This window comes from Phoenix dactylifera, unplaced genomic scaffold (assembly GCF_009389715.1).
Source record: "Phoenix dactylifera cultivar Barhee BC4 unplaced genomic scaffold, palm_55x_up_171113_PBpolish2nd_filt_p 000637F, whole genome shotgun sequence".
NCBI classification, from domain to species: Eukaryota; Viridiplantae; Streptophyta; class Magnoliopsida; order Arecales; family Arecaceae; genus Phoenix; species Phoenix dactylifera.
In genome coordinates this window covers 11,035-22,189 of record NW_024068029.1, presented here as the reverse complement: position 1 = coordinate 22,189, position 11,155 = coordinate 11,035, and the positions used below count along the sequence as shown (strand labels likewise).

At 41.3% G+C, this 11,155-nt stretch overlaps 1 pseudogene; it reads right to left on the bottom strand.

The window, feature by feature from the left end:
* Positions 1-1,137: 1,137 nt before the first annotated feature.
* LOC120106799 lies at positions 1,138-1,235 on the bottom strand (annotated as a pseudogene).
* Positions 1,236-11,155: the final 9,920 nt, after the last annotated feature.

The window sequence follows — 11,155 nt, the reverse complement described above, 5'->3', positions numbered from 1 at the left end:
CACAAATTTATTGAATTAATTAATCTAAAATTATATTAAAAAAATTTCATATATATTTCGTTCCCTAAGGATTCGACCTCGAATTTTCGATATTTTACTACTTGTACGATTCTCCTGCACTTGGGAGAACAGTTTTGCGTTGCATCAAGTTTTTGGTGCCGTTGCCGGGGAACGGCTGATTTATTAGTATAATTTTAGATTTAATTAGTACTTTAGTGGTTAATCTTTTTCTTTCAAAAAAAAAATGAATCTTTATTGCTGTTTTTTTTCCCTGCATAGTCTGCATCAAACTCTGATATCAAAGTAATTCACCATCTGATTGGACTCAAATATGGTCGGAAGGTGTAGGACATATGTTTCTTTCATCTGAACAGTCTGATTGATATTTTGAGAGTTTTAGGATCATTAAATTAATATGAAACCTTGCTGCTGTTTGTTTTAAATTTTTTGTATTTAAATTTTTTTTTAAGAATCAGAATTTTATTGCTATCATAACTCATTAACCCTTGTTGCTAATTGAACATTGATAAAAACTTTAAGAAAAGATCAAGGGTGATCATTAAAATAAAAAAATATAAAAATATAAAAAAATTAATTAAAATTAAATTTTGTATGCTAGGTTGGAATAGGGACAACACTGGGCGTTTGAATCAAAAAACTTTTGACAATTCTTTAGATCATATTACTGAAACTCTTTCGCAAAATCTCAGATCTGGTGAGATGGCTGATGACGATGTAGGAAGTCACCATGGTGATGAAGGTAGACCCCCAGTTATGACACTTCGACAATACTTACACCCTACTAGGACTAGTCAACCTTCATGCATGATTATTCCTGAAAACATTGGACACTTTAAAATCAAACTAGGAGTAATTCAATTGCTGCCCAAGTATCATGGGATGGAATCCGAGAACCCTTTTCTTCACCTTAAGGATTTTGAGGAAATTAGCATCACATTTAGAGTGCCAAATGTATCGGAAGACGTCCTTAAATTGACCTTGTTTCCTTTTTTCTTAAAGGACAAAGCCAAAACATGGCTGAACTCCTTGAGACCTAGATCGCTAGGAACATGGCATGATATACAAAGAGAATTCTTGAAAAAATTCTTTTCCGCACAAAGGACTAACTTTTTGAAAAGGCACATTAGTAATTTCCAACAAAAAGACCATGAAACATTTTATGAATGCTGGAAGAGATTTAAAGAGTTGCTTCTTTCTTGTCCTCATCATGGGTTTGAAACATGGAGAACCATTAGTTTCTTTTACGAAGGATTGTCTCCACAGTTAAAACAATTTATAGAGACTATGTGCAATGGTCTATTTTTGGAAAAGCAACCCGATGAGGCACGGGACTATTTAGATTCTCTCGCAGAGACTACACAATTATGGGATACAGGAGATAGAGTGAATAAACCTTTGCCTAAGCCTACTAGCATTGGACACGAGGGCCTTTACAACCTTAGTACTCAGGATGATATTCATGTTGGGAACCCACCCATGCCGTAGAAAATTAAAAAAATTTCAGATGCAGCGGAAGAGGCATGCGCGGGATCAACCATTCATCGCATGAATGTCGTTCGAAAACCGTTTGTAGATAGATAAGGATTAAAAACTTTTTAAAACATTAGAAGATCAGATCTTTACCTTGTGCGGGTAGATGATCACCGCAAACTGATGATCGTGGTTTTGGATGAAGGTTCGCTTGAAGCCGTTCAAGTGCCTGGCCTCTACGGGTATCCACACGAAGCAAGAACCGATCAAGCTTCTTTGTCTCCTCGGGGTGCTAGCTCCCTTGCAGAGACAACTTTTAATGGCTGATCTCCTCTCTTTCTTTCAACTCTTGAATGTGCTTGAGAGGAGGAAGAAGAAGGATGAAGAATAGTAAAGGAACAAAACCCCTGCAGCCTTCTTTCTTTTCCTGGCGTTGGAAGGAGGAAGGGAGGATGAAGAGGCCACCTTTCTTTTTCTTCCTTGCTTGCGGCTGAACCAAGGAAAGGGGAGGAGAGAGGGCCACGAATTGGAGAGGGAGAGGGCTTCAATGATGCCCTAGGTCAGCCCCCATGCCTCCTCTTAAATAGCATGTGGAGCTCCTACTTTGTAGGATCTCCTTGATAAACTTCCAAGAGGGGCGCCGGCCCCTCTTCTTTGCCGCACCAAGCCAGGAAAAGGAGGAGGGGCGTGTGCCCCTCCTTCATGGTTAACCTAATCCTCCTTTAAGGAGGATTAGGAAGGTCACTCATGGTTAGGTCCTAATCTAATTAGGCTTGGACCAAGGGTGAACCAATTTGGGTTTAATCTAGGTAAGTCCTAATCCAATTAGAACTTAATGAACCATGACTCAATTGAACCCTTCAATCCTAATCCAATTAGGAGCCTTGTTGATTCATTAGATTAATAATTAATTAGGACTTAAGAAATTCTAATCCAATTAGGACTTATTTAATTTTGGTCCTAATCCAATTAGGACTCTGATAGGATTCCCAGTCCTAATCCAATTAGGACTCTAGGAATCCTACTCTAAGTAGGAATCCTAGTCCTACTCCAAATAGGATTTCCAGTCCTAATCCAATTAGGACTCTAGGAATCCTATTCCAAGTAAGAATTCTAGTCCTACTCCAAATAGAATTTTCAGTTCTAATCCAATTAGGACTCTAGGAATCCTATTCCAAGTAGGAATCATATTTAAGTCCAATTAATTAATTTTCTTTGTTCCTTCTTCAACTGTTTATCAATCGAATTGATTACTTGTGATTCCTAATCACGATTCAACCATCGGATCGGTCAGTGCTTCTAATGTGTGTGAACCCATAGGTTCTATTCTGACTGGTAGTGAGATATAATGTGATCTCTATCACAATACCATTGAAAACTCCTTTCAATGGGTTGGAATGATTCCAACTCTACTCATGAGGGTTTATCGATCATCGAGATAATCCCTATGAGTCCCACCATCCACCAGTGACACCTAGCAGCATGTAGTGGCTACCCAGCAGAATAGAATGATGAACCTCTAGGTGCAGTTATCATGTGATACAGTCCTACTATCGTGGATCCCTACAGGACGGAGGTCATGGACAACTCATCAAACCCCATCGCCTGTCATATGTCAAGATTTATTCGACTTAAGTTCGAGAGCGGAGAACTCTTTCTCCACTATGCAATCTGCCCCGGCCGAGGTCTTACGAACTCAGTATTATAAATCACATAGGATCTCTTCTTATCTATCAAGGTCGATAGATTCCTTGTAGATGCATACCCTACTCCTACAGTGAACCTACTGCAGCCAATCTACATTGCATGGACCCATATGGCTAGAGACCATGTATATGTGCAGTCAAACTACAATAACCTCACTGTGAGTAGCCGAAGCATTGCAGGTCAAAGGACCAGTCACACTACTGCAACATCAAGCAAGTCACTGACGAGTAGATAGACATCCAAGTGACTTCTTGTCTTGGTCACGCTCAGTACCCTTGTTCTCTAACAAGTACCTGCACTATTACTTCAGTGTCTCCACACCGTGGACTCGAGTCTCGTCCATCCATAGGAAAAGTAATGTGTGCACTGATCTCATCGGATCGATCACCGTCCTCGTGATGATCCATCGATCAGGAGCGTTTAGAAATTAATCACTAATGATACATGGCTCAAATTTTCAACTCTTGAGAATATGCATCATCATCTTATTAATTCCTTGGACGATTCATAGACACAATAACAATATGAATGAAAAAGATGCCTTTCATTTATTCAATAATAAATAGTCAAGTACAAAATTATGTCCCTAGAATTAACAATGTGTCAGCCAGATTGGCTTCTAGGGCATACATCTAACAATCTTCCACTTGCACTAAAGCCAATTGGTCATATATCTTAGGCCCATCTTCTCAAGGTGGGCTTCAGTCTTTTGCTGACTCAGCTGCTTAGTGAATGGGTCTGCCATGTTGTCCGCGGAGTCTACTCTCTGCACCTCGACATACTTCTTCTCAACATAGTCGCGTATGAGGTGGAAGCGCCGCTCTATATGCTTGGACTTCTGATGAGACCTTGGCTCCTTAGCAAGAGCTATGGCGCCATTATTATCGCAGTAGAGTGTTATGGCATCTGATGTCATAACGTCCAACTTTGCAATGAATTTCTTGAATCAGAAGCCTTCTTAGCAGCTTCAGAGGCAGCGATGTATTCAGCTTCCATAGTAGAATCAGCAATGATCGGTTGTTTAGAACTTTTCCAATTTACCGTACCACCATTGCACAAGAACACATATCCAGATGTTGACTTTCTATCATCGACATCAGTCATGAAGTCTGAATCTGTGTACCCTTCTACCTTTAACTCTAATGATCCTCCAAAGACCAAGAATAAATATTTAGTTCTTCTCAAGTACTTAAGAATATTCTTCACAGCTGTCCAGTGTTCTTCACCTGGATTCGACTGATATCTGCTTGTGACACTCACAGCAAGGGCTATATCAGGTCGTGTACATAGCATGGCATACATGAGGCTTCCTATTGCCGATGTATAGGGGATCTTGCTCATGCATTGAATCTCTTCAGATGTGTTGGGGCACATCTTCTTGGAGAGATGAATTCCATGCCTTAGGGGTAAGAGACCCCTTTTAGAGTTTTCCATGCTGAACCTTTTCAGCACTTCCTCTATGTACATCTTCTGTGATAGGCCAAGCATCCTTTTAGATCTATCTCTGTAGACCTTTATTCCCAAAATATAGGATGCTTCCCCAAGGTCTTTCATGGAGAACTCTTTTGACAACCAGACCTTGACCGAGGTTAGCATGGAAATATCATTTCCTATCAGGAGGATGTCGTCCACGTACAGTACGAGAAATATGACAGCACTCCTACTAACCTTTTCGTAAATACACGGTTCCTCTTCATTTTGATGAAATCAAACGTTTTGATTGCATCATCGAAATACATGTTCCAACTCCGAGATGCTTGCTTTAGTCCATAGATGGACCTTTGCAGCTTGCAGACCTTGTGATCTCCATCACTGGAAGTGAAACCCAAAGGCTGTTCCATATAGATATCTTCATCAAGATATCCATTCAGGAAAGCAGTTTTCACATCCATCTGCCAGATTTCATAATCATGAAATGCAGCAATGGCAAGCAATGTTCGGATGGATTTCAGCATGGCTACAGGTAAAAAGGTTTCCTGATAGTCAATGCCTTCGCGTTGACTATACCCTTTCGCTACTAGCCTTGCTTTATAGGTCTCTACCTTTCCATCCGAACCTATCTTCCTTTTGTAGATCCATTTGCATCCAATAGGTACAATACCTTCCGGTGGATCTACTAGGATCCAGACTTGGTTGGAATGCATGGAGTCTAACTCTGATTTCATAGCTTCCAACCATTTCTCGGAATCGATATCAGATATTGCCTCATTGTAGGTTTTGGGATCCTGTATGTAATCCTTATCTCCCACTAGGAACATTTCGTCGGTATCCTCTTTTAGTATACCTAAGTATCTATCGGGAGGATGGGAGACCCTACTAGATCTACGAGGTGGTTGAGGGACATCGTGTACTGGCTCTGTATGAATGGGTTCGATAGGATCCATGACTCGTTGCTTTTCAGAGACTTTCTCTTCAAGCTCAATTTTCCTCCCACTACCTCTATCAAGGATAAACTGGTTTTCCAAGAAGATGGCATGACGGCTCACAAACACATTGTGATCCTTTGAGACGTAAAAATTGTATCCTAATGACTCTTTAGGATATCCTATAAAACGAGCACTTATGGTCCTAGCCTCTAGTTTGTCCGCCTGTAGTCTTTTGACGTGGGCCGGACATCCCCAAATCTTGAGATGACCAAGACTTGGTTTCTTACCATGCCATATCTCATACGTGTGGTAGGAACGAATTTAGAGGAAACTCTATTCAGTAGATATACTGCGGTAAGTAAGGCATCTCTCCAAAGAAATATAGGTAAATCAGTGAAGCTCATCATGGACCGGACCATATCCAATAGAGTCCGATTTCTCCTCTCTGACACCCCGTTGAGTTGAGGTGTACCCGAAGGTGTCCACTGTGAGACTATGCCGTTTTTCTTGAGATAGTTTCGGAATTCCCCACTAAGGTATTCTCCTCCTCGATCTGATCGAAGAGCCTTAAGAGGTTTTCTAGTTTGTTTTTCTACTTCATTCTTGAACTCCTTGAACTTTTCAAAAGATTCAGACTTGTGTCTCATAAGATACACATACCCATACCGTGAATAATCATCGGTAAAGGTAATGAAGTACGAATAACATCCCCTGGCTTGCACATCGAATGGGCCACACACATCTGTATGTATCAGGGTAAGTATTTCAGTGGTCCTCTCCCCATGTCCTACAAAGGGTAATCTAGCAATTTTTTCTTGAAGACAGGACTCGCAAACTGGATATGACTCGAAAGTCAATGAGCCGAGAAGCCCATCTTTATCCATTTTGTTCATTCTATCCTCTCCAATATGGCCAAGCCTGAGGTGCCACAAATATTTTTGGTTTATCTCATCCCTGGATCTTTTGGATCCTTTGGCACTCACTTCTTGCTCAGACACATTTACAGATACATCCATATGCAAATGATAGAGACTGTCAATCATAAAACCACATGCGACTATTTTATTTCTGAAATAAATAGAACAGCAGTCTTTGTCAAATGTAAAAATATGACCTTCCTGTGCTAGACATGAAACAGAAATCAAATTTCTGCTAGCAGCAGGTACATAATAGCAGTCTCTAAGTAATAAACTAAAACCAGACGGTAGTCGCAGATGGTAGGTGCCCACAGCCACAGCAGCAACTTTTATCCCGTTGCCAACCCGAAGGATTACCGCACCTTCGGCCAGCCTTCTACTTTCCTTTAGATCCTGCATGGTAGCGCACAAATGAGCACTAGAACCAGAATCTATAACCCAACTAGAAGTAGAAGAAACCGTTAGATTAGTTTCAATTATGAGCAAGTCTATACCTTCTGAAGGTGTATCACTTTTCTTGTTCTTCAGGCTCTCGAGGTATGAAGGACAGTTTCTCTTCCAGTGGCCGTCGACATTGCAGTGGAAACATTTTCCTTTGTCATTAGTCTTTTTCTTTTGAACTTCCTTCTTTGGCTTCTTGTCTTTCTTCTGCTTCTTAGCAGGCTTCTTTTTCTTCCAAGTAGACTTTCTCTTGGAACCAGAAGTCAACTCAGCAGCAAGGACATTGCCCCTTGAACCTTTCAAGGCTCCCTCAGCAGTTACCAACATATTTATCAGTTCAGTCTTAGTGCATTCAATCTTATTCATGTGGTAGTTTACTATAAACTGACCAAATGAATCAGGTAGGGATTGAAAGATCAGATCTACTTGCAATTTCTTGTGCATGTTCATACCGAGCTTCTCAAGCTCCTCTAGGTCCTTGATCATAGTCAGACCGTGATCATGGACAGACTGCCCCTCGCGCATCTTTGCCTTGAAGAGCCTTTTGGACACTTCAAAATGAGCTGTGTGACTCTGCTCACCATACAACTCTTGCAGGTGTGCTAGTATGTCCCTAGCAGTCTTCATATTCTCATGCTGGCATTGGAGTTCATTGGACATGGATGCCATGATATAACACTTGACTCTGATGTCATCATCCGTCCACTTTTGATGCGTCACACGCTGATCATCAGTAGGACATGCTGGTAGTCTAGGGATATCATTTTCGAGTATGTAGCCCAGTTTCTCACAGTTCAAAACAATTTTGAGGTTTCTTAGCCAGTCCTTGTAATTGGTTCCAGTCAATCGGTTGGTCTCAAGAATACGGGTCAAAGGATTTGAAGCTGACATTGTATCTGCAGAGAGTAAAGATTCTAGTTAGACTTTTGTACTTGAGCCTTAATCTGTTCTAAGGTCTTTTAGAACAAATGTGCCTCCCACTATTTTCTCGAATCCCTTACACTCCCCTGGTAAGAAAACGAAAATCCTACGTGACTAGGGTTTCTAGTAGGTACTGCGGTCTCACCAATCTACATGGCACCTCACCTAACAGTTATTGGTGACACATAGATGGATGAGTGTACAACTCTTGTACAATGCTTCTCAAGCATGTTGCAGTGCAACTTGGTCTCTAAGCCATGAAGACCTCACCTAATAGTTATTGGTCCCATTTCTTAGTTAAGTCAGACCCACCGTATAACCGTAGAAATAAAGTCGTCATTGGGTCCTCACCTAATAGTTATTGGTGCCCAACCCCACCTTTACCCTGCAACATCTCATGTCTATAGAGAGGTCCAGCCTCCCGATGCAACTTGCCCACTATATCCAGCCGAGACAAATCAACATCAGAAAGATCTTAGCAGCTCTACTACAGTGGAAGACCTATTGACTTAATATTGGTTAATCAGGTCTTAGTGTTTGCAACTTGAGCTCTTCATAAGACGTAATCGAACAATTGGCCAGGTAAGCAGGTGGGAGGCTCCCCTTACTCAGAGAGTAAGGTCCTAATTAAGTAACCACCTTTCATGCTTTTCTAGACACCAATTAGATCAATTAATCTAATATGACTTGCTTATGTTGGTTCACTCTCGACTTGATTGAGGAGGTTTTAATTTAGGTCTCAATTGGGTTTGCTACATCACATGTAAACCTATCTACCCCGCTCTCATTCACATCACATGCAAACGGCACATCACAGGCAGTTATAATCGCAGCATCAAATAAAGCTAAACTTTAAATAGGTGATGATCATGGATTCTAATTAGGTCGTATTACAAGCACATGCACGTCAATCGATCAATTGGTCTTCAACTTTTGAATTAGTTCTAAGCCTCCTTGATTCGATCCTTGATCAACTCTTGATCCCATCGCCATCAACCGTGATGCAAAAATAAAATTGTTCTCCCAAGTGCAGGAGAATCGCACAAGTAGTAAAATCTCGGGAGTCCGAGGTCGAATCCTCAGGGAACGATATATAGATTATTAGTGTAATTTTTAGATGTAATTTTCAGTTAAATAAATTTGTGGATTAAAATGATGTTTTGGTTTTCAGAAATTAAATGCAAAGAATAATAAAAAAAATTCAATGAAATAGAAATGGTTAGGGATCCGGAATCCCCCTTGACAATATTGCGTTCAAGAAATAAACTTGGTAATTCTCGATCAAGGATCAAATAAATAAAATAGTTCCAATCATGAAATATATCTTTTGAATACATGAACTCAATGTCTAAGCATTCATCGTGCCAGTTATGTCTACGACAAATCAAATATCAGAGCAATCCATGCATCAATAAATATAAAACATGATGAATCTATCTAATAAAAAATATGAGAGAATCAGAACATATGAAAAGATGTAAATCCATTAAAACCAAAGTTCAGAGTTTACTTCAAGAAAGTAACAAGTCAAGGGTTCTCCCATCACCCTAGACCAAAGGGATTAGCCGGCCATCAACATGAAAAATCTCCCCTGTTCCTCTTTCCCTTTATTTTTTCTTTTTTATTTTCGGAACAGGGCCTCCCCTGTTTCTCTCCTCCTCTGTTTTTTTCTTTGTTTTCAAATGAGAGCTCCCCCTGTTTTCCTGCCGAATGAGGGATATATAGCTCCCTTTGTTTGCCAGCCGAGATAGGTATCAAGTCCCCCTTTTCCTCGCACGCGGTGGTAACGAATGGATAGGATGAATCTCGGGAGATTGCGGACGCGCTCGGACATGGACGGATGGGATGCGGACGTTGGGAAGACGCTCGCGAATGGCTGGGAGGCGTTGGATGCAGCTGGAACTCGGGAGAAGCTGGATTGCGATCGCTTGCATTGCGGGATGCTCCAACGCATGAGATCCGGAAGATGCGCTGGTGGGGAGAAAGATCCGGGAGCTTCGCGGATGAGGCGGAAGAAGCGGGATGAAGTCGGAACTCTGGGATTGTGAGATCTGATCGTGGAATCCGAAAGCTAGAGCACGTGAGATGCGTGGGAGGATCAGTCGGACGCGTGGGAAGCTGGTAGAAGGGCCTTGGATGCATGGGAGATGAACCGTGGACGGCTGGACTTTGCTGGGATGGTGCACGCGGATGTTGGCTCACGGACGCTGCGAGCTTCGCGGATGAGGCAGAATCTGGGATACTGGGTGATTGCACGCAGAGAAGACGGGAGGATTGCAATCGCTTGCATCGCGGGAACACGTGAGAATGGGGCACGGACGCTGGGACTCGGCTGCTTGATGCATGGGTGATGAACCTGGACGGGAAGAAGGCTCATGGACGTTGTGATATGGGCTCGGCTGAAGCACGGATGTGTGCAGGATTCCTTCAAATGGACTTAGTCGAAATGGGGAGGACATGCTGCTGCTGGATGTGGCTGCACCTAGCCGGCTAATGCTCCTTCTAGTGTGCAACTGGGACTGACCTCATGTGGTTGACTAGTCACCTACTATGATGCATCTTTTTGAACCCAATATGCATTTTAACTTTGATTTCCGATCACCTGCACCCACAAAAATATAATATTAATACAGCACTTCTATCATTATTTGTTAGCAATAATACTAATTTAAGTGATATGTAGATCGCACTTTTGTGCTCTCATCACACCCCCCAACTAGCTTATTGCTAGTCTCTAGCAATTCAGAGTAAATAATAACATGAGAGTACAAAAAGTGTTGGTTCATCCTTTGATGTTTTATTAGAACTAATTGCATAAAATTAAGATAAGTACTCACTTTCGTAGGAATCACGATTGCACTTAGCACGTGCAACAAGCCGTTAAACTCCTAGGTTACCCTAGTGGACGAGTGTTGTCTCGTGAGGATTTTCAGGGATGTTACCCACAAACATCATAAATTATATGACATAAGATTCTAATAAAAAATATGAAATAAATCTTAAGCTAATACACATGTAATTAATTGATATTTATTTTCAAGCATGGCAACTGTCAAAACAAGAAAATATAAAAGTGTAGTGTGCATCAAATCGCATGACTTTCTCAGAGTACTAATACCTCCACCACAACAGGACACCGCCTGAGTTTTAGGTGCACTACTCAAGTTCACAAGTGTTTTCTGCAGTTTGTTAGTACCTGATCCATCAAATTTTCAGAATATCACATGTTGTCTAAATTTGTCAAGAATGGTTTGCAAGTAAAGAAAGAGTTATCAATCCCAACTAAACAACCCGGGTACACAGAGGTCCAAC